Source organism: Suncus etruscus, chromosome 18 (genome assembly GCF_024139225.1).
Source record: "Suncus etruscus isolate mSunEtr1 chromosome 18, mSunEtr1.pri.cur, whole genome shotgun sequence".
Classification (NCBI taxonomy): Eukaryota; Metazoa; Chordata; class Mammalia; order Eulipotyphla; family Soricidae; genus Suncus; species Suncus etruscus.
In genome coordinates this window covers 31,716,231-31,740,812 of record NC_064865.1, presented here as the reverse complement: position 1 = coordinate 31,740,812, position 24,582 = coordinate 31,716,231, and the positions used below count along the sequence as shown (strand labels likewise).

General features: G+C 46.5%; 1 protein-coding gene across 1 annotated transcript in view; it reads left to right on the top strand.

The window, feature by feature from the left end:
- Nucleotides 1–289: 289 nt before the first annotated feature.
- Nucleotides 290–24,582, top strand: part of LRFN2 (leucine rich repeat and fibronectin type III domain containing 2) — a 177,156-nt gene continuing 152,863 nt past the window's right edge. The window contains exon 1 of the mRNA XM_049765336.1: nt 290–524. The gene's annotated coding sequence lies outside the window, so the exon portion shown is untranslated. The remainder of the gene's footprint in view (nt 525–24,582) is intronic.

The following is a 24,582-nucleotide window of genomic DNA, read 5'->3' as shown; positions in this document are numbered from 1 at the left end:
ATTCACACACACACACACACACACACACACACACACACACACACACACACACACACACACACACACACCCTGGCTGGCTCATCTGAACTTGAAGACACCCCACGTACCAAGATGCCCAAGGTTCCTGGGGATGCCCGAGGTTCTTGGATCTGGAATTTCCTACCGGCATCTTCCTAAGGGGGAATTATCTGTTTTTTATTTTTTATTTTTGGGGTTTGGGGTTTTGGTTTTGTTTTGTTTTTCAATCTGGAAGAGAAGAGAACAAGTTGTGTTGTTTTGTGTCTTTTTTTTTAATCCCTTCCTTCTTGCTAAATGCCGTGGATATAACTGAATAAGCCTCTCCAGGCTCTCTCTCCCCGCGTGGACATCCGAGGCCACCATCTGCCTGGGTTCGGCCGGAGCTGGAGGGCTTGCGGGAGCCTGTCTCGGACGGGGAAGGATGCGTGGTCCAGCCGGGGAGCCCGAGCGCCCAGCAGAGCCGGCCTCGGAGCCTCCCAGCCAGGGATAGATGCTGCCTCGCCCAGGTGAGTGGTTGCGGCGTCCCCAGGTTCCCGGCTGCGTGCGGGGGGACTTGGCGCGGGGCTGCACATCCCCCAGGGAGCCCAGAACTTTGCCTTTTTTTTTTCCTAGTTCCCCTGCAGGTAGCCCCCTCGCCCGGGCACCCAACCTGGACTGTCTTCTCTTCGCCCATCCTTCTGGTGGAAGGTTGCCTTTTATCTCCTTCTCCTCCTCCGGCAGTCGGGGTGAAACTCTGGCGAGGGGCACGGAGAGCGATCCGTGTGGGGTTTCCGAGCAGGAGCCAGAACGCGAGCCGCAGGTAGAACGTGGCTAGCAGAACTTTGCCGCCAGACCACTCTGTTGCATCTCCTCACACCGAGGCCTGGGGCGAGCGATTGCTGGGGGACTGGCTTTGACGCCAGGGCGCCCCTCGCTCTGTGGGCTGGGTTGGGTGGTGCAGAGCAGAGCCGAGGGGCTGTTGATTCAGCGCTGGTGGAGAGAAGGAAAGCTTCGAGCAGTTTGGGGAGGCAGGTAGGGCAAATGAGCGACCCTCTCCTGGTCCCCCACAGAAGGCAGGGACATCAGAGGGGATGTAGATGTGCGCAGCTTGGGGCATCAGAATGGCATGATGAAGCAATATGGAAACTGGCATTAGCCGAGCCTGGTTGGTAGGTCTTGTACCCACCCAGCCCTGCCCTGGTTCTAGATCTGGCCTGGCAGGGAGGAGGGAAGCTCTGGATGGCTCAGAGTCTGGCAGCTCCTACCTCTGCACAGATCCTAGATGAGGAGAGATGTCCTGGCCATCTTGCTTGTACCCCAATTTCACAAAAGACCTGGTCAGGTCAGGGAATTGGAGGAAGAGGGAGGGAGGAAAGGAGGGAGGGAGGGAGGGAGAGAGAGAGAGAGAGAGAGAGAGAGAGAGAGAGAGAGAGAGAGAGAGAGAGAGAGAGAGAGAGAGAGAGAGAGAGAGAGAGAGAGAGAGAGAGAGAGAGAGAGAGAGAGAGACTAGGGAGGCTGAGTGAAGCTTGAGCAAGACTGCAGAGACTGAGAGAGCCAGGCCAACCCCAAGTGCTTGCAGAAACAGTGACAGCCAGCCCCCTTCCAGGAGAGGGAGCCAATATGAGCCTGCAAGACACAATCTGAGCTGGAGTTGCAAGCAAGGCAGACCTTCTGACCCATCAGAGCTACAAGGAGCGTGTGTGTGTGTGTGTGTGTGTGTGTGTGTGTGTGTGTGTGTGTGTGTGTGTGTGTGTGTGTGTGTGTGTGTGTGTGTGTGCAGGCGCATGAGTGGTTTGTGTGGTGTGTGTAGGGAGGTGGGGGCTGGCCTGCTGTGGCTAGAATCTGGAGACTTGCTTTGTGGGCTGGAGAAGGGTGCCCTGCTTCAGGAAATTGAACCCCATCATTGTGCCGGGAGAGCAGAGCTTGGGAGAAAGCTAAAGGGTTATGTGCTCTGAAGTTACCAGGCACCTAGATAGGAGGTTCTGGGTGGGCTGTTGTTGTACATGAGTGGCGACTGGGTTAGAATTTACTGTGGGGAGATAAAGGAAGGGATTGAGGGGAAACTGGAGTAAAAGGTTGGGTACTTGCAGTGTTGTCCAGAGCTGGTTGTTGCCTGCTGCAAGGAGCTTTAGACAGACACCTCAGCTGACTGTGGGGCTTGCTTGTGGGGTCCCTTGTGGGCTAGAGGGCTCAGGGTGCAAGGAGGACTGAAAGCTCAGGAGGGCCTGCACATTTAGCCTTCAGTCAGGCAAGTTGTGCTATGCTGGCACTGGAATGTCGTTTTTCCTAGTTCTGACTCTCTCCTCAGGCAGCTCACATCTCACATGCCCCCAGCCCTGCCCTTAATTTAGAGTTTCTGGTCTAATTCCTGCCCTATCCCTGGGGAGTACAAACAGCAAACTTGGCATTTCTGATTCGGCCTCTGGCCATGATTCTCAGGGAGCTTGTCCATTTCCTGTCCTGCTGATTGGTACCTACCGTCTGCCGGGGCTCAGGCTCTCTGCTTCTTTGTGGTGTCAGTTTTTTTCCCTAGGCCCAGAAATTTGAGTTGCTGGGGCATGTGGCAGCAGAAAGGGTGAGCAGGAAGCTTCTGACAGGCAAGAAGGAGGAGGAAAAGAGTAAAGGGTTTGGGAGACGTGGGTGGGAAACCTTTTGGCCATCAAGCACTGGTGTGTCCACAGTTGGAATCGCCTGCCAGGTCCAGCTGCAGCTCTGAAGTCCAATCTAGGATCTGGGGGTTTCTGGTATCCTATGGGGATGGTGGGAAGGTAGGCTGGTCAGAACTCACTAGCTCTTTCTGGAGAGAGAGGGAGATCTCTCTCTAGCTGTAGGGTGGGTCCAGCAGGGATGTTGGCCTATAGAAAGAGCACAGTCCAAGAGAGGAGATGAGCACGTTTGTGGGCCTTGGGGGTCTTGCTATGCTGAAAGGAGGCTGCTAGGCTGAAAGCAGAGACAGAGCAAAAAATCAGCCAGAGAAAGCCAAGCAGAACTGGACAACTGGATCAAAGCCACGGCCATTATGGTATTTGTGATTAAAATAAAAGTAGCTCTGATAAGATTTGGAGATCTAATTGATTGCAAGGAGCTGACTAACTGCTGGAGAACCAAGTTTAGGGCCTAAGTTCAAATTTGTTTATGAGCTCCTGTATACTCTGGGTTTGTGCTGGGCCAGAAGTTGATCCTAGTTCAGTTGAAAGTAGGGTACATTCCCATAAGGGAAGGCTTGATTTCTAATGTGTATTTAGGAGTGAGATATGTTTGTCTGTAGGGGGCCTAAACATTCAAGACAGGCCAAGAAAAGGTGCTTTAGGGAACATTGAGAGTTAGCTGACCTGGATTCAATCTCTGTACCTCATATGGTCTCCCAAGCACTGCCAGGAATGATCCTTGAGCACAGAGCCAGTAGTAAGCCCTGAACACTGCTTGGAGTGCTCCCAAATCAGAGAAACAAAGCAAAAAAAATAAGTATTTTCAGAGATTAGAAAGTCAGATTTGAAGATGGAAGCCAGGGAGACTAGCCATGTTTAGCCTGCTCTGTGGACAATCAAGAGGATTTCTTGGAAAAGATGAAGGGTTCAAACACCACACCAGCCTATAGAAGTCCTATAGAAAGTATATTCTGTCTTCTCTTTAAAGATCAGTAGTCATAGGACATTTGGAGAACTTCAAAGGGGAAAGACGGAACAAGGAGAGATCCTGTTTGGAGAAATTTCTTCAAATTCTTCAGAATTGGCTTCTTTAAAGAATTCATTTGTGAATTTCTTGCTATGTGCCAGGCCAGCTTTCATTGTACTGGAGTCAACAAAGAGGGTGCCAGTTCATTCTGGGGACTCTGTACCTTCTGGAGAAAAGGGTGCAGAACATACAGAAGAGAAATGGATGGTATAGAGAATTGGCGGTGATGAGCAGTGGGAGTTAGGACACACTTTATTTCTGACAGGTTCATTTCTGTAATCAGGAGGCATTCTTGAAGCTTTAGCACTGGAGCAGGCCAAGAGTTCTTTATTTCTTGACTTTCTGTCATTGTTTGGCTAAAGAGTCCTTTAACACCTGCTTCCTAATTGCACCTCCAAGGCATTTTATGATTCCTAATATACTGTATATTTTTCCTAGCTTTATAGATAACTCTCCAAATCACACATGTTTGCACTTTGGGGGCGCTATTGCTTCCACTAAAAAAATAAAGGTTTTAATGTTACAAACTAGGATTAGAGAAATTTAGGGATTAAGAAACAAAATCCAGGTGCCATGGTGAAGGAAAAGTCAGTCAGCTTGGCATTTCATACCCTAAATATGGCACATTGACAAATGTTCAGTCCTGCCAAACTCCATCTTACCCTGGACTTCCTGATAAAAAAAAATCCATTTTATCAAGATAGGAGGTGGACAGAATGCACTGCCCAGGCACATGTAACTGGTTAGACTAATGGAAGAGGGTGAGAAGTGAAGGCCAGGGACAGCTAACCCTGGATAACCAGCTTGCTAAAACTTTGTAGTCTAGGAACTAGAGAGATAGTACAGTGGGTAGAATACTTCCTTTGTATGCAACTGACTCTGATTTGATCCCATCACTGCATATGGTTCCCAGAGCACCTCCAGAAGTGACCCCTAAGCACTACTGAATGTGGCCCCCAAAACCCTAAAACAACAACAAGAAAACAAACATAAACTTTGGATTCCAAGTATATCATGCAATGCCATAAGTAGGACAAAATTTGATAGTCTTTGTTTATCCCCAGGGCCCTTCCTTATATGGCAGCTTAAAGTTGTGGGACCTATAGAGGACCACAGGCTGTGTCCACTCTGCTTCCAGGAAATAGCAACTCAGAGTGTCTTTTATTTGAGCAGAACTGGTCCTGTTATTTTGTCTCTCTCCCAAAGTCAAGACTCAGGGGGTGCAGACTGTGCTAAGGGATAGACTAGCGTTGTAGAAACAAGACTTGGGTGTTAAACTGTGTTAAACTGGATTCAATTACAGGACATGGCTCTTGTCAGTTATCGAGTTGCATTTCATTTACTTCAGTAGGTCCAGGACTCCTGCAGTTCCCCAAATAGGAAAGATGGCAAATCTTGTAGTTGGGCTCTTTGGAATTCAATGCATTTACTGTTAGCAGGTACCATGCTAATTCACCCCCAATGCCTCCAGAAGCCAGATCACAGGCCACAGTCACTGTGTCCAGAATAAGCACAGAAGCAGGAGGCTGAATTCCTCTCCAGCCCTCTTCCCTTTGCATTTCCCACCTAGGCCTCCCCACTCAACTCATCCATTTCTGTTTTCCCCATCTCCCGACTGAAACAAGCTGTCTTCCATCTTGCTTTAACACAGGTCTCAAGTTAAGTGATCAGAAATGCAAAATTGAGTCCTCTCCTCTGTTTCCCTGGGACACCCTTCCCTGCTTTATGCTTTTCCCCAGGTTCTTCTCCACAGCCAACTCTCCTTATCCAGTTCCCTATTATGGCAACTTTAGTCAGATAATCAGGGTACAGCAGAGGCACCAAGAGCTGAATTGTGGTCCTCAACAATATTGAGGAATGTGGAGGCTCTTATTTCAGAGTAGTTGTAAGGGAATCTTCACTGTTATACAAATCTCTTGTGTCTTCCAAATGTATAAGGCATGGTCACTCTTCCTGAGGGACCTTGGGGGCACTGGGGAGTGAGCCAGGAGCAGGCACTGGCATGGGTCTTTGTGTGCCATGAAATATGAGGGACTTCTAGGAGAGTGACCATGAGAGGAAGGCATTCTTACTGTTTCTGAGCTCCTGAAAACTCCAGGAATGCTCAGCAAGGGGTATCCAATGAGGCCCTATTATCTACAGATGTGTGGAAAATTCCTGGAAGCCAAAGAGGTTGGACTCAGTGTGCTCCATAGTAAATCCAGCAGGGGAAGTAAGAACAGGAAAAGAGAGGAAATGGAGTGGGCCTTTCAAGATTAGAGGTTCTCACAAGGCACACAGCCCCAGGAATGATTGTGGAGTACTTGCTTAAAAAATAGGGAAAACTGACATGAGTTTGCTCTTTTGCTGTGGAGAACTTGCTCTGCAACCTGCACAACTTCTCTTCTAGTTGGGGGCATTAGCAAATTTGATTTATAAGACCATTAGCCAGCTGCAGAGAGAAAGCGCTCTGCTGAGCCATCAGGCCCTGGAAGGTGGCATACCTCTTCTCCAGCCTCCTCCTTACTCTGTCCTCCTTCCAGATGCTGCTGACCTGCTTGCTGGCTGCTCCACCTACCCCTGGCTCTTTCCCTCCCCTGTTTGCAGAGTTGCCTTTCAGATTGCAGGATCCCAGGCTTAAGTGTAAATGGGACATTTATCCCCGATATGTGCATGCTTACACACACACACACACACACACACACACACACACACACACACACACACACACACAGCTCTCCTAGACACTCTCCTGCACAGACATCCACACACACCCTTACGCTCCCCCCTCCACATCTCACACCCAAAAGTACACACACATCCTTTGCATGTTCATACATGCATCCACACAGGCACCCACTCCCATAAGACTACATAGCTGGGGCCCGGAGAGATAGCACAGCGGTGTTTGCCTTGCAAGCAGCCAATCCAGGACCAAAGGTGGTTGGTTCGAATCCCGGTGTCCCATATGGTCCCCCGTGCCTGCCAGGAGCTATTTCTGAGCAGACAGCCAGGAGTAACCCCTGAGCACTGCCGGGTGTGGCCCAAAAACCAAAAAAAAAAAAAAAAAAAAAAAGACTACATAGCTATATATGCACACCTTTAAACACACACTTCCATGCTTATACATATACACACATGTCCACACTCATAAATACACCTCTGCATGCACCATATCCACAATTAGCATATGAATCGGTGCATATGCCCACTTACCTACAGTTAGCACAATCTCAGGTGTGCACACACGTTCATACACTCAGACATATAAATGTACACACTCCTCGCCACATACACTGACACATGCCTGTTGTCCACAGCCTCACTACTCCCTGAGTCATTGACATAAGCTATCCTACCCTGGAGAAACACCTGCACTTCCTAGAGAACTTTTTCTTTCTTTCTTCTTTCTTTCCTTCCTTCTTCTTTCTTTTTTCTTTCTTTCTTGTTATTTTCTTTTTTTATTTTTTTCTGTCTTTCTTTACTTCATTCCTTCCATCCTTCCTGCCTTCCTTCTTTCCTTCCTTACTTCCTTTCTCTTTCTTTCTTTCATTCTTTCTATCTTCCTCCCTTTCTCCCTTTCTTCCTTTCTTTCTATAGTTTTCTTCCATCATTCCTGCCTTCTTTTCTTCCTTCCTTCCTCCCTTTCTGTTTATTTCTTTCTTTCTCTTTCTTTTTTTCTCTTTTTTTATAGGGGGTGATGGGGGAACCCTACTTGACTTGTTCATTGCTTACTTCTGGCCTCACAAAGTTATTACTTCTAGTGGGGCTCAGGGGACTCTAATGGGGCATTGAATCCAGGTCAGCTGTGTGCAAGAAAAGTACCCCACCCACTGTACTTTTCTCTAATCCTCTCACAAACCATTTCTGTAATGTGGTCTCACACAGTGCCTTTGACCTCTGAGCCCTGCAGAACTGGCTTTGCCTTCCTCCTCCCAGTCTTGGATAGTCAGGCTTAAATTCAAGCCAGGCCAAGTGGGTAGCAGAGCCAGATGAGAACCTAGATTTCTCAACCCCTGCATAGGATATTATCATGGAGCTTTCAGGATGTTTTCCTGCACCTGAGGCTATGGTTGAGTAGCAGCCAAGGTGGTCAGGGCAGCTGTATTTTTTCCCTGTGAGAAAGATGGGGAAAGGTGGGGCTGAGAGAGTCCCGCAATGGACTGGCACTGCTGCCTTTTCCTGCCAGGCTCCATGCCTAATCCTGTAGCTGCTTCATTTCTGCCAGTGACTGGTTCTCAAGCTTTGAATTTCATAGTCCTTCAGCAGTTGAGAGGAGCCCAGGCCCTTCCAGTCAAGGTCAAGTAAAGGAGAAGACTGGGAGCCTCAGTGTTCACAGGGTTGAGAAACCTTTCTCTTTGTCATTTTATAAAGCCCACTAGAACCCAGTGGTCTCAATCCACTCCATCCTGAGACCAGTAGTTCTCTAATTGGCTGCCCCCTTGAGGAAGGTTCCTTTATGCCATGGCGTGGGAGGGGGAGTAGTGAGCAGTGCTTGGAGTTACTGTTCTGTGCTGGAGGTGTGGGGCAGCTACTTATAGTGATTGGGATGAAGCCTGTGCCTTCTGCATGTTCAGCTATCATTGGCTCTCATTGTGTTGAGCTATCATTGAGTTGTCTCTCTAGTCCCCCTTGATTTCTTCTAAACTGTCTCCTGCTCCCATGTCCAGCTGGGGATAGCAGTTGGAGATCTGGTCATCAGGTTCATGATTTCTTCCTCATTCTCTCCATCCTGGTCTTGTAGTTATAGTATACTTAGATTCTCTGCTAGAGAATACCTACTATGTGTTATTCAGTTAAAGGCCAGTGTTGCAAGGACAAGTCATTTCCCTAGCCCAGCTGTGCATATAACCTTCCACTGCATTGATCATTTGATCTATTCTCCTGCCTGTGGATTCCAGACTTCATGGAGATGGAGATGGTGGTGGTGGGGTGATGGGCCTCTCAGTCAGGTTTCTGACTCGTTTTTAGAGCCCTCCCTAACCTGCATTTCCATGCATGTGTGTACATTCACCCAGGATTTAGCTGAAGGTCACCCCTGATTAACTGCGTGATGGGAGGCTGACCCATAGGATCGCTGACAGCAATAAGGATGATGTATGGCAATACAGGCACTGAGAAAATACACTGAAGAGCTCCCAGACCTTCCCTCCACATACACACCCTGCTAGACTGACGTCTTCCCTTCTCACCCAAATACCAACTGACAGGCTGATGAGATTTGGGGGTCAGAGTCCTCTTCAGAGTCCCAATTTAGAGGCATCTGACCCTAAAGAAATCATCTAATCTTCCTGGCATGGATCTAAGGATTGAGCTAGGGGGATGGGAATCATGGGAGACCCTAGAATAGACATAACTCTAAGGTCCTCTCTCTGAAGTCCTAGAGTGGATCAGCTATGGGAGGGTGGCTTCCCAGGGAAGACAGGTGGGAACTGGGCCATGGACTGCAAACTGAGGAGGGGCACAGAGGGTGTGGGTAAGCTCCTTACCATTGAGAACCTTCCTCAGATGGTCGATAGCCCAGTTAATCCTTGAACTCAGAAAGTTCGTGCCTAAGAGGAAAATGCAGCTGACAGGCAAGTGCATGCTACACCTGACAATATCAGGCACAGGGAGTGTGAGGCCCTAATGTCCTCTGCATTATATAATGCGCTCCTTTCTTGGTTATATGGATGGGAATTGGATGCACTATTCTGTGCCTCAGTTTCTTCATCTGTACAATGGTCAATCAAGATATAACCCACAAACCAAACGGGTTTGGAGAATAAAGGATTACTGTAGGAAAGGTGCTTCCATTAGTGTAGGATACACAGTGAGATTGTATAAGCAAGAATTTTCCTCCCAGAAATTGGGAGATGATTGTGGGGTTTCACATATAGGGAGAGGAGCCCCCAGTGGCAAATGCATCTGAACAACCAACCCTGAAATTATACAATAACTCTGGGAATTCCCTAATGCCCCATGCATTAGGCTTATTTGACCTTGGGGACAGGATAGTTAAATGGGCATAGTACATAATTTGTTTACCTTATACCTTGGTTCCAACCTCAGCACCACAGAGTTTCTTAAATACCACCAAGAATGGTTCCTAACATGTCCTGTCTCCCCCCCAAATTATTTCACTCTCTCAACTATATGTACTCCTGGGTGGGCAGGATGGATGTTATGAAGGAAAACTGAGGCACAACATTTACCAAACTATTTTTAGTCCAGTTGGGTTTTTTTTTGCCATTTGTTTTTGTTACAGCTTGTATTCATGCTATGTTCAGTGGAGCAATTGGGGGAGTTTCATTCAGGAGGAATATGTGAGTGAAGCTTGGGTGGTTGACACGCTCAAGAATGGACTGCCCACCCAAGCCTTCTTTGTGTGAGAGTCAGATGATGTAGGATATGAGTCACAGTCTTATTCCAACTGTGCTGGCCTAGGGAATAGGGCATCACAGGGAAAATCAAGGTTGTCTGCAATGCAGTGCCTCTAGGAATGGACATTGGTGGTAGGTCCTAGGAAAATTCTTTTGAAAACTTTGAATGCTCTAGGATGGGCATAGTGGAATGAAACTGGCTAAGTCTAGAGTAAAAATTAAGAAACCTCCTTTTGTCAAAGAAAGAGCTGGTTCTTCAGGGTCTGGATATTGTGAGAGTGTAGAAAGGAACAGCCAACCCCAACTAGTAACCTCTTAGCAAGTGGGCCTAAGAGATTGAATTAGGTGGTGGGGAAATCACCTCTTGGAATTTTTGGTTTTGAAGGAATCAGAAAAGCATTTTAAGTGCTCCAGAGAGGAGCACTCAAGGCTGGACAGATAGCTTGTCAGAGTGTGGAAATGGGTTTGGGGTCAGTATCAGGAGCAAGAAGCATAATATGACCATCAGGCAGTGTATAAACCATAATTTATAAGGGATAGAGGATAGAATGGAGTCCATTGGGGCCCTGGCCTCACCAAACATAGAGACAGGCTATCTGGAACCCCAGCCCAGTGCTCCTCTTTTAGGGGAGGCCATACCTCCTTCTACCATCTGGGCTCTGTGATCAGCTTGTGTCATAAATCTCAGTTCATGTAAATACTGGCCTGTAATTGGCAGGCTCTGCAGGTAAGATGGCTCCGGGAGAACCCCTGGGCAGAGAGAGAGGGCAATGGATCAAAACTTACAGGCGAGGCTGGCGGGGTGTACAGGGACTGGGTGTGAGTTATATCTGGCCAGGCCACCCTGCCCTGCTGTTATGCTGCGGTGCCCAGCTGATATTTACTGTATATTGGTTTTTAAATTACAGTACAGCATTGATTCCCTGCTCTTGAAGTTCAGCTCTCACTTGCTGTCCCTGTCTCTCTTAGCCTTTCCCTGCCTCCCCTTCTTTTTTTCTATCTATCTTGTCTCTCTCTCTCCAGACAGGTTTTAATGCAAAGCATTATCTTCTGTCAGCCCCTACCATCATGTTTATATGGCTGTATATTTATTAGCACATATGTTGTATCCATTTCTGCCGTGTCTTCGGCCTGTGGTGGCTCGGAAAGCTGGACTTGCAACTATCCCTCTCTGCTGGGGACCCCATGACACTGTGAAAGTAGAGTAAATAGAGTGTCTCCATTTAAAGCGGATGGAAGTGGTGCTCATAGAGGCTAATGGAATGGCCAGGTCGTGCTCAGATTGAATTTTCTCCTATTAGACCATCACTATAGATAACTCATGGGTACTGAGTGTGCATGGAACTCACTGCCTTGTCGTTGATGGAGACTGTTTACCCCCATGCTTACTCTGAGACTACTAGTTACTATAACCAGTTCACTTTACAGGAAAGAAAAGAGTTGCTCAGAGAAGTTCAGTAATTTGGCAAATCACATAGCTAGTAAGACTTTGCTTAGACTCAACTCCCAGTAGCCCAGCTCCTGAGCTCACCTTTTTTACCTAATTCAAACTGCACCATATTGGAGCCCCTAAACTAGGTGGGATGAGAGGATGGGGATGGTAAGGAGGGCCTCCTGGGATTCTTGTACTCACACTGCTGTAATAGTTTCAGTGCATATTAGGGGAGATCAGAGGAGCCCCTAAAAGCTAGAAATGCTGTCAGAGTTGGGGGGAGGGTCTTCTCAGGAGCCATGAGAAGCCCATTACCTGCAGTTCTGGATCATAGAAAAGAGAAGAAAATTTGATACAGAGGAAGGATGGGATGTTGACCGCTGATTAGGAATTACCATTCTCTCCTGCCCACTGGTCTGATGAATGACAGGTGCCACTTACCCCTTAATGTGATTGTTTTTGCCCTTTGGACTTTGTCTCTAATCCAGAGAAAGGTGCTTGGTAGCCATCCTGGGCTGGAGAGGTATCTGCAGGGAAATACAACAGACCCGAGGTCATGAGAGGAGACCACACAGCCTAAGGTCTCTGCCTGTTCTTTGGGTTCTAACACTCTCCCTATTGGAGCAATATAGGCAGTGGGGACCCCTGCGGCATCAGCTGTCCTGTGTAAGCTGAAGTTTGGGGCCACCATGGTGGCCGTTGTCTCAATTTGGATTACAGTGTGGGCTTTTCCTTTCCAGATTGCTCATACCCCCACTCCTGAGGGTTGGCTTGGCTTAGTCTGGGTCCCCCTGAACAACCCACCTCAGCTCAGAGCCAGATCCTAGGTCTGACTCTCACTTAGCTGATGTGTAGAAGATACAGGGACTACTGTAGCAGGTATTACTGGGCAGAAAGGTGAGCCCTGGACTCAGGGTGAAGTGGCTCTCAGCCTGCTTTGTGGCCCTGAGGTTCAGGACTCAGACACCTTCCTAAGAAAAGTGTCCCACATGTCCCACATGCATTGCCTCCCTTATCTTCATCATGTTCCCATGTCTCAAGGGTCAGCACCATGCCACCTGTCCTTGCTAAGGGTACAGATAACAGGAACAATGCCCCATGTAATTTAAGGGACCCTGACACTCCTTCAGATGCCGTCAGAGTCATCACTCAGATCCTAAACTGGATATGAGCAGGAACAACACTCAGAGAATTGGTTTGCCTTTTCCTTATTAGTAATGCTCTCCAGGAAACTGTATCTGAGAGAGTGTGACTCCATGGTTTGGGACCAATTGCCAGATGGTCAGGGTTTAAATCTCAGTAATTTCACATGGAGCTGTGTAGCTTTGGGCAGGCTATTTCTCTTGTGCCTCAGTTTAACTGTCTGTAAAATGGGAAGACCAGTACCCACTACTAGTACTTTATCCCAGGATAATTGGCATGGTCATAAACAGAAAATGAAGCGCTTCCTCCAGAGAGTCAGTGTCTAGCCTGGAAGCCTTGCAGGGGTGTTTTCTGAGTCAGGGCTTAGCATGCATTTAATCATGTAGCAGTGCAGCTGCCATTTCCCTTCCCATGGGTGTGTATGTCCTAGAGGTCAGCTGGGATGAATTGGACACCCTCCTGGCCACATAAAACCACTCAGCTAAACCAGGATTCAACCCCGACTATGTCTGGTATCCAATGTCTGGCCCCTCCCCACAACTCTAGAACCCTTCAGGAATGGGTTTTGTCTTAGCTGCTCTGGTTGAGTGTCCAGCAGTATGAAAATACCATGTGCCACCATCCTCACAAAACTCCATGAATCAAGGCTGGAAAGAAATTACAGGGATTAAGGTGCTAGCTTTGCATACATTGTCCTGACCTAGGTTTTGATGCAGTAGACCTAAGCAGACACATGTGATCCAAGTCATAGGAATTAGACATTCCTTGGGCATGGGGTTTGTAGCACACTCAGATAATGTTCTGGGCTTACTACTGGCTGTGTTCCAGGGTAATTTTTGGCCTTGCCCAGTGCCTGGGCTCAAACTCTGGTCAGCCACCTACAAGGCAAAGACCTTACCTATTGTATTGTCTCTTTAACCCTGTATTAGTCATTCTCCAGTGTCCTCAAGAAGGAAACTGGGACACAGAAAAGGAAAATAACTTACTCAGGGTCATCTAGCTAGAAAGTGGCCTAGTTGGGATTTGAATTCATGCTTCTGGCCTCCTGGCCATACTACTGCTATAGTCCCCCTGGCACACACACACTACACCTTAAAGCATGGTCCTGTTTCTACTCCCCAGTGGCCTGTAATGTAGACCAGAGACTCATAAACCCAGGGAGCTTACACCACTGAGCATATAGATGGTGAAATGGGATGGGGCTTGGCAAGGTTTCTTGGCTAGTGCTTCTACTGTGCTTTCCTGGTCTGCTCACCAGGTTAGGGATCAGCCTAATTCTGACCTGTTCAAATCCTGTAGAGACTGAGGTTCTGTCCTCTCTTGGCCCCACAGACAGAAGGTTGGTCCCAGCACGGACTTGGGCCCTGGAACCTGGCCCTCTGGCAGATGGAGAAGCACCTGGCTGCTGTACTCCCTCCCTCCCCCATTAGCAGGCACAAATGCAGAATAACCTGCGTCCTCCTGGAAGGAAAGCAGAGGCTTCGTGCACACAGGCCAGGCTCACTTCCAGGCAATTAAATAAAAGAGTTGGGAAGGACAATGACAAGAGTCTATAAATTCTCCAATGATGTCCAGTTCTCAGCCTGGGCCCCAGGGCCCATAAAACCCAGGCAGACAATGGGATAGGGGTTGATATATTGCACCCTTTCTGGCCTGTCCATCAAGTGTCCCATAGGTAAGGAATTACTCCTTTTTTTAGAATTGAATCACTATGAATTACAAACTTACAAAGATATTTATTATTGAGTTCCAGGTATACTTTGTTCTAACATCAATCCATTTACCAGTGTCTATTACCCTTCACCAAGTCTGTTTCCCTTTGCGCCTCAGCTGGAATTCTTCCTTTATTTTATTTTTTTATTTTGGGGGGCCACACCCAGTGATGCTCAGGGGTTACTCCTGGCTATGCACTCAGAAATCGATCCTGGCTCGGGGGACCATATGGGATGCCAGGGGATTGAACCGTGGTCTGTCCTAGGCTAGCACTTGCAAGGCAGATGCCTTACCTCTAGTGCCACCACTCTAGCCCCTGAATTCTTCCTTTTAAGCTCATGAATTCTTGTCCTACTTAATGGCCTTGCATCACTGTCCTCAAGCCATTCAGAGGGAGGAGTGACTCCCTTATTTAACAGATGAGGAGACTGAGGCACAAAGTGGGTGGAGTGCTTGACAAGATCTCTTGAATCTGACTTACCAGTAGATGTAGATCAAGTGTTTTGTCTTTGCCAAGAACCAAATTGAGCCTGATAAGCCTCTGAACCCACTTCATTACCACAATCCTGGGACATAGGACATAGATCAGTATATCATTCTCATTTCTATTTCACAAAAAAAAAAAAAAAAATAAGGCAGAGTTGGAGGAATTGAGCAAACCCATACAACTGAGAAAGGGCATATTGAGGTGAGTGCCATCCTCTCTCCCATTGCGCTCTTAGAAGTAGGATGCCTGAGGTGGGGAAGCAGGGTTCCCAGATTCTGTCTATCTGTCTCTTGCCTGCACACAGTGGGGGTTCTCTGTTTTAGGACAGCTCCAAATGGAAACATTCCCAAAGGGACAGTGAGAGCAAGTGAGTGCTCAGAAGTGCTAGGCATCAATTCTGGGCTGAGAGTTCCAAACCCTAGAGGCCAAGTCTAGCTCTACCACACTGTAAGCATTGTTTCTGAGTGACTTCTCTAAGCTTCCTTTTTTCTCTGTCTTGAGAACAAGGTGGGGCCTTAGCTGGCTTCAGAATACCCTCAATTGTGGAGAAGGTGGCAGGAGAACCCCGAAAGTGTCAGCCCTGACCCTATTCTCTCTGTCAAACCAGGAGCTAACACCATTGCCAAAGCAGCAGCTACACAACTGGGCTATTTAAAGTACCAAGCACTGCCTGGAATCTCGGAATCAGCTATTTCTGGCAAGCTCAAGGCTGTGCCTTCTCTCTTCCCATTGCCCTACCTTGGGCTGGGAAAGAGCTCAAATGGGTTGGAATACATACTTTGCATGCAGGAGCCCTGGAGATGGGGACTACATGATCCCCCAAGCACAGCTATAAGTGGCCTCTGAGCACTGAATTCAGTGTGAGTTCCTCAACCCAAAAAGAAATTACCCTACCTAATGAGATCTGGGTTTTGCTAGCAAGAAATGGAATTTTAGGGGGGCAGAGAGATAGTAGAATGGGCATGTACTTACCTTGCACATGGCCAACCTGGGTTTAATCTTGGCACCTAGATGGCTTCAGAATCCATTATAAGTGATGCCTGAACTCAGAGCAAGAAGTAAGCCTTGAGCACTGCATTGTGTGTGGCTCCAAATTAAAACAAAAACAGATAAAGAGATAAATAAATGGGATCTGACTGTGCTGGGGCAGATTAACTATAGATGTAATTCTTTCCCATTAGGGTTAGAATTTGTGGGTGGTTGGCCTAGAATGTAGGGGAAGGGATCTGGTAAGGTGGGGGCTGGTGTAGCATTCCTTCTACTAATGTCAGTAAAATCTCCACATACCTAGGGAAGGTGGACAGGAGGGCAGCTGCTTGTTTCCCTCTTTTTCAAAGTTTCTTAGGCAATAATTGTCTTTCAATAACTCCATTCAACTTACATGGGGGTTACCAATGTTTTCAGGCTACCTAGTATTCCTTAACTAACGAATGATGTGATCCCTCTCATCATGGTACTTCCTGTTAGGTATAGAGGTAAACCAGCTATTTTAATGCAACATGATGGTGATGATGGGAGGTGAGTTTAACCTGTTTCTCTCGAGGGCCAAATGACAGAAATATCCTCAAGACCCAATCTTCCTGGTCTCCTGAAGCCCACTCTTTTTGGGGGAATATTCCTGATGCTTCTCAGGGGTTACTCCTGGCTCTACACTCAGGAAATACTCCTGGCAATGCTCAGGGGACCAAAGAGGATACTGGGGAATGAACCTGGTTGACTGCATGCAAGGCGAGTGCCCTATAACTATCACTGGCCCCTGGCTCCCACTCTTGAAGGAAACTGTACACATAGCTAAAAGCTCTTCTTTGCTTTCAGGATAGAACAATATCATTGACAGCATGTAGGGCACTGTCCTATCTGTTTATTGACCTTATTTGTGTTTCCCCATGATCCTCATAGACTTGCACAGTTAAGTTCCTAGAGCAGGTCATGCTCTTTCTCAGTTCTGAGCCTTTCTTTATACTAGGATCCTGCAGGCACATCTTTCTCCAACTATGCTTGGCTGGCTCCTGCTCAGCATCCAGGCTTCAGTTCCAATATTGCTCCTGAGATGGCCTAGAGTGGACTGCTGTCACTCAGCTTTGGGGTTTTTCTCGTCCCTTTTTTCCTGCTTCTCTGTTGCATCCAAGGACAGAAATGGAACAAGATTAAATCTCTGGTGCAGGAATTGCCTCCATACTGTGTGACTCTGGGAAAATTGATTTGCCTTTCTGGGTTCCAGGTATAAAATGGAAGAAATAATAATCCTCACAGAGATATTTTTTGTTTGTTTAATGAGTTAATATATGCAAAGTACTTGAAACAGTGTATGTTATATAGCAAGTGCTTAGTAAATATTAGCTGTCATTACTATTTTTATATTCAGTACTTAGAATAGTGGCAACTCAATAAATATTTGATGATTACATGAGATACCCTAGGCTGAATCTTCAAGGGAAAAGATAAGGATTGGTGGAACAGAGAACATTGTTTCTTAACCCTGAATGCACATCGAAATTACAGGGGCGTGATAGGGCTTGAAAACCCTTAATGTCTGATCTCACTACCAAGAAGGTCCAGTTTAATTGTTCTGGTGGGACTGGCCATTGGCGGTTTAAAGCTCTCCTGAGATTCTCAAGGAGAACAGGAAAGACAGGCTTCCTTGGCAAGAAGAGCAGGCATCTGGGAAAGTCGTGCTGGAGAGAGTTTTCCAGAAAGAAACCCAGAGCATGAGGGTTCAGTATAGCCACAAGAACTGAGCCAGGAAGAGCTTTGCTGTTATGCTAAAAAAATCTGGGCTTGGTGGAGAAGCCAGTGGTGAGCCTGGAAGGCTTTTAAGCTGGGAGTGACATGGTTCCATTTGCCTTTAAGGAAATTGACCTGGGCAGATGATTGTGCGGAAGATGGATTACAAGTGAAATCAAGTGAAATTGAAGGCAAGGAGTGCAAATGTCCTTCTGCCATGGTCAGAACTATTCTGGGTCAGGCTGCTAAAGGGCAGGTGATTGTTGGTTCCTTGTTTCATTACTTAATCCTCCCAAGCATGTTTGAATAGGAGAAGCTGGTGGATCCTTATTTCCCCTAACTAGCCTCTGCCTTCCAGTACAGTTGCCTGCAATGCTACTTGCACTGTGACCAAACCTGGGGGTTGTTTGAATGCTTTTCAGTTGGGGTTTTCAGTAATACTCCCAAGTGGCAGTACATATTTTGATGGCACAGCCCATGGCCCCTGAGTATGTTTTTTTGACCTGGAAATGCCATCCAGGAGTGTACTCTTTCTGCAAACTAAATGTACTGATTCTTCTTTTTGGTTTTCAAATTTTTGTTATCACGATTTGCAGTATTGTTCGTGCATACAAAGTTTCAAAACCATACCCATCCACCAGAGTGTCTATTTTCTTCCACCAATATCTCAAAGCACCTCCCCTCAACTTAAAATCCACACTCCCAACCTCAGTCTCCCATCTCCCTACCAAGAAAAAGTAGGCTCTTTTATGTAGACCAGTTCAGAGATTTTATTGCTCAGGAAATTGACTATTTCCTTACTATGCTTTTTTATATTCACATATGAGAGAGATCATTCTGTGTCTATCCCTTTCTTTATGGCCAACTTCATCCAATCTCATACTCTCCAGTTCTTTCCTCTGATTTTTTTATTTATTTGTTGTTGTTTTTTTTGTGACCTTCAGGGGGCCATACCCAGTGGTGCTCAGGAGTTATTCCTGGTTCAGCACTAAGGAATCATTCCTCATGGTCTCAGGGGATCATATAGGATGCTGGGAAGTCAATATCAATACAAGTACCCTATGCTTATCTCTCCCTCCCTCTGTTATCTGATTCTTGTTTGGGGCTCACACCCATCGGTGCTCAGGTGTCACTCTTGGCTCTTTGCTCAGAAATCACTCCTGGCTTTGCTCAGAAGACTATATTGAACCTGGGTAGGCTGTGTAAAAGCCTTACCTGCTCCAGCACCAGTTCTCTGAATCTTGACTCTTCCCTGAGTCACTGGCATTAGGTCAGGGTAGAAGTAACAGATTCCTTTATCTTCTGGCCTGATCCTCTACCTCAACAGCCCTACATGTGTTTGAGTCTTTCAGTTTGTTTTTTGGGAGCACCACACCTTACTGTGCCTGAGGCTTACTGTTGGCTCTGTTCTTTCAAGTATTGATGGCTCCTAATGGTAATCACTGGACCATGTATGTATGACCATGGATTGGGTTGACCATGAGATTCAAAGAGCACACCAGGCTTTCCTCTTACACTGAGTTTCTTAGTACTCAGGCAGAATTTGGAAATATGGGTAGTTCAGCTTTTCCTGTCCAGGGAGAACCAGCAGTTAGTTTTCCTCTCACTCACGAGAGTAAATTGGTGACATGGATAGGCTGTGTTGCACGTGCATTTCTTTGTTACAGAGAAGCTGCAGCCATAATTTTCTGCCATAATGAAACATTTTATTTTATATAAAGTGGGGGTCTTATGTTTTGCTCTGGTGCACATATCACACCAGGGGTTATGGGACCCTTCAGTACTGCACCCAATGATGTCTGAGTAACTATATGATGCCAAGTACTACAAGCTGGTATCAGCTGCATGGAAGGCAAACACCCTAACCTTTGTATTATCTCTCTAGTACCTGCTTACCAAGTTAGAGACCCGGAGAACCTGCCCATGGGTCTACTTGCTCAGTTTAGAGGGTTGCATGCATCCAGGCAGGCACCATAGACCATATGCCATATATCTTACCTGTTATCTGAGATGGGACTACCTGGGGCAGGGTCACCTTTGTAGGGCCCCTGACTGCCATCCTACCTGACTCCAAATGAGTGCTTTGCTATTTCTCCTCTGAGAGAACAGCAGACTTCCTCCAGGCACAAAGATCAACACCATATTTTAGAGAAAGAGAAGGAAGAGAGTACTTACAGAGCCTATGGAACCAGTGAATCTTGTTTTTATGTTTTGAAGGCTGTGCACAGATAATCTGGCAGCTTGGTGAATCCAGGAGCATTTGTTCTTGAGCAGGCTGTCTGGGCCGTACAAGAGCTGATGCACATTATTGAGATTTTCTGGAAGAATCTTGAAAATTGACCTTGAGGGAAGAGGACAAGTGCCACCTGCCTCCATCCACCCCCATTCTCTGTACTCTTGCTCATCAGACTCTTGGTGAAGGGAGGCCCCTCTCTGGGGGCTCCACAGGGGAAGTGTGAGGTCCTGGAAGCAGTGAAGAATGAGTTTTCATATGGAAATTATCTCCCGGGAAGTGTTCAGTAAGTTCTAACAACCACCATTCTTTTCTGTCTCCAGGGTCCCTCTCTGCTGGCCTCTCCAGCTGGCATTGCCAGGTGCCCTGAATCTCTCTGGAACTGAGAGGCAGAAGGGGAAGAGGAAGTTGGGGCTGCAACAAAAGCTAACTACCCAGACAACTTTGCAATTGTTGGTTGGAAGCTATAACCTTGTCAGTTGGCTTGCTTCCTTTCACCCTTCAGGGCCAGGAATTAAGGGACATTCTTTTTTCTCCTTTTAGCCAAGGCAGCCCCTCTTCTAGGCTCACTATTTTCTTCACTATCTGTTTGGAACAATTTTCATTTTTATTTTGGCTTTCAAATTGGATGGTGACTAGAATCCCCAGGAAAGATGCCCTGCTCTGTCCCAATTGAGACCCAGAGAAGAGGGGTCTGGTAGCAGGCTTGCCTTTGTTTGATTTGGGGGTCAGACAACAAGTTCAGGGGCTACATTCAGCTCTGTGTAGTGAGTCCCTTCTGGCAGCACTCCAGGATCATGTAGTGCCTGTGACCAAACCTCTGATCTCCCATGCAAAGTTCAGCCTATTGAGCTCTTTCTTTGGCTCCAAGTTGAGCCTTCTTGAGGGTCTCCTCTCTCTACCAGCTGTTCTCCAGTAAGCCAAACAGCAGGGAGGACATTCCAAGGCTGAGGCAGGATCCTGGCTGTCTTGGGGTCTTTAAGTTTGATCTTAATCAAAAGGGTCATTTCCTGCCCTCCCCTTTTTCTTTGTCTTTAAAATGTAAGATACAAGTACCACAGATACAATGTCCAAGGATTTTAGGGTTGTGGTCTTCAATCACCTGTGCATAGAACTGTCACCAGTCTATAAGTCTAAAAAGGTCAAAAGTACTTACTGTTGTAGAAAAATGGACTAACTCCCTTCTCAAAACACGGTCTTCCGGTTTCTTATTAGAGCTGTTCTAAAAGATGATTATCCCAAGGTTTCACTTGACTATTAATTTTGAGGATTCCTACAAGATCATTTGTTTTGGTCTCCAGATTTCCCTAGTTATTACATCTCTGCCTTATAACAGAACATCCAATGCTTTCAACTAACTGGGGAACTTTGCTTAGAGCTAGGGGAGGTCTAAAAACTCTAGGTCAGCCTTCAGATTTTTTTATTTGGGCAGAAAAGTGCCACAATGATGTGCTTATGAAGTTGAGTCTACAAAGTAAGAGCTATCTGCACCCATATTTGTACACAGAGACCAGTTCGAATATACATGTGGAGGTTTTTAATGAAGGCTGCTGCAATTATGAAGACATGGTGATGGAGGGACTGGGTGAGACGAGGATAGGATCTAAAGTCACTGGAGAGCTGTCAAGCAGTGGTTCAAAACCATGATTTAGAATATAAGGAGACCCCATCTGATAGTCATAGGTACTGACCTTCATACTCATGAAAAGGCTCTCCTATAGTCTCTTAAGGTGGTCATGGTAAAAAGGTATGATGGCAGTGACAGTGGAGGTGGAGGTGATGATTGTGATCCAGGTGTTAAAAAACAAAGAAGCATAGACATACATTAAATGCTTGTTCTATGAGTAAGGAGAAGCATTGGAAGATATAATTTAAGATAAGATTATTCTGATTCATATATTTTTTATTTTTAAATTTTATTTACTTATTGATTGATTGGGTTTTGGGCCACAGCCAGCAAAGCTCAGGGATTATTCCTGGCTCTGCACTCAGAAATCTCCCCTGGCAGGCTTGGTTACCATATGGGATGCCAGGAATAGAACTGGATCCTTCCCAGGTTGGCCACATGCAAAATGAACACCATACTACTGTGCTATCTCTCCGACCCCTCTGATTCATATTTTGAAAAGTTCACCCAATGGTGAAAAATACCTGTAACTACAGACCAGTTAGGAGTTCATGAGGATGTGTTTGGATAAGACTCTGGTGACTTGAGTGGGGGATAGAGACAAGGTAGGAAGAGGCAATCAAATGTTGCAGCCACTAGTGGTAAAATCAACAGGACTTTGTGCTGACTGTAAACTATCTTGTTCAGAACCAGAGAGATAGTTCAGGAGTAAAGGTTTTAGGAGTAAAGATTTGAACTCCAGTTCAAATATCCAGCAACATGTATAGATGATACCCTGGGAATGAACACATAATAGGCCCCATACTGCCAGATGTGGCTTCAAAGAAAAAAGAGAAAATATTGGTTCAGTTTGAAGTCAGGACTATAAGCAAGAAGATAGCAAAAATGAGCCTGGGTTTCAGCATGGATTACTAGATGAATTGTTAAATTATAATCTTCATAGGGACAGAAACTTCATGCGGACAGTCTACTTGTGTCCCCAGGACTTCAAATAGCAAGTAACATTTGATGGAGTCTTTCCTAAGTATCCCTTAGAGGGCTTTTGTTGTTGATTCTTCAAGACAACTGTTTATTTACAATGTTGGATTACCATGTCTAGCTGTCTTATGCCTAGATACCTTATTCACTTGGAACTGACATTGAGCTCATAAATTAACCATTGAAATTAAGATTCATATAAATCTCACTTTGAATCCAGGCCCTTCCCATTACTGGCTGCGTGATGTGAGGGAAATTTTCTAAGCACCCTTAAAACTCAATGAGGTCACCTAAATAGTGGAACTGGAAGGAACACTTCCCTCACAGTGTTATCATCCTGATTAGCTGACACAATACAGAGGATTCATGTTGTGAAGCACTTAGCCCACTTCCTGGACCAGCACTGGTAAGTGGGCTAAGTGGAGTGGTGTCATCTGTGGTTCACATCCAGCACCTGGCCAGCACATAGAGAGTGGGCCCACAGAATGTCAGGAAGAGGAAGTGAATGAAGGCAAAGAAGCTATTGAAGGAAGATTTGGGAGTAGGGCTAAGTGGGGAGAGTCCAATGCATCTTTCACATTCACCCTGTACCTTCCACTTGATTTAATTTTTTGTTTTGTTTTGTTTTGTTTTGGTTCATATCCAGCTGTGCTCAGAACTGACTCCTGACTCTGTGATCGGGGTCACTCCTGGCAGTGCTGGTATTGAACTGGGATTGAACTATGTGTAAGACAAGCACTTTGCCTTTGTACTATGTCTCTCTCTATCTCAACTTCCCATCTCTCTTCTGGTTTCTCTGTAGTTTCAGAAATGAGCCTGCTTGTGACATTGTCCCCAACACCTGACTCCTACAACAGAGCAGAATGTCTGGGGACTCAGCTGCTTCTTTGCCTACCTTTGCCTTAGCTTAATCTCAGTTTGGTCACCAAGAAGTGTATTTCAAAAATACTGAAGGCACTCTTCCTCCAGATGGAGCCTTAGGAAACCCAGGGCTCCCTAATGGTCTTTGCACCAAGATAAATGAGAATGGATTGACAGGGAGTCTCTGGCAGCTGCTGCTCCCTATGCTTTTCCTCCCTTCTTTAAGAAAAGGAGAACTCAGCAAACCTTAAAACCCCAGAAGACCCCCCCCCCAGAGGAGGTGGTGGAGGGAGTTCAAGGACTCAGCAGCTGTTGCTGATGCTCCCTGAGTGCCTCAGAGAGCAATACAGTGCCACAGGCATGGAGCAATACAGATTAGACAAAGAGGCAAATATCAGCAGAGCAGGGCATAGAAATGTCACTCTATGCTTGGGTCATCTGCTGGTGCTCTGTTGCCAGAGATCAAACTGGGCCATGGTGGTCATAGGAAGCAACTTACCCATTGTATTCTCCTACCCCTATATGTATGGTTGTTTGTTTGTTTGTTTGTGTGTTTTGGTTTTGGTTTTTGGGACACACCCAGCATCGCTCAGGGGTTACTCCTGGCTCTATGCTCAGAAATCACTCCTGGCAGGCTCAGAGGACCATATGGGATGCCGGGATTCAAACCATCGACCTTCTGCATGCAAGGCAAACACTTTACCTCCATGCTATCTCTCCAGCCCCATGTATGGTTCTTTTTAAGTGATCTTTTTCTTTGTCACTGGGGTGTCCAATCACTAGCTGGATGTCCTATTTTAGAGGGGAGATTCTGTGTTCTCTAGCTTCAGTCTGTTTACTCATTTGTTCATCCACTCTTCAAATACTTCTTGAATGTCTTGTCTTCTGTGGGCAGACCCTGCTCTGGGCCCTGGGAAGGATGGATGTTTCTTATTAAGGACTTCTTGACTCCAGGAGAGCAAGGGAGGCTGGGAGATTCCCTTGCCTGAGTTACAAGAAGGTAAACCCTGACTGGGAGAAGGGCTCACAGGGAAGCTGGAGAAAGTGAACAATTTATGGGCCTGCCCTTTTTCCAGCTCAGAGAACCAGGTTTTCAGAGGACTTGCCCCTGTATTCTGAATGCCTAACAGGGCAAATGTAGACACTGTTTTCCTTCATGTCTGTTCTTGCTGAAGCAATATGTCCTCCTCAACTAAATCCAAGAAGACTCTCCCCACTGAGTTCAGCCCCTTTATCACACCCCCCTGAGCTGGCAGAACTTCTAACAAAGAGGACACTGATATGTGGCCTGTAGGACTGGTCTGGACAGCCAAAGGACAGAGCTCAGGGGAAGCTGATGAGACACAGACTCTGCTCTGAGGTTAGCCCCCT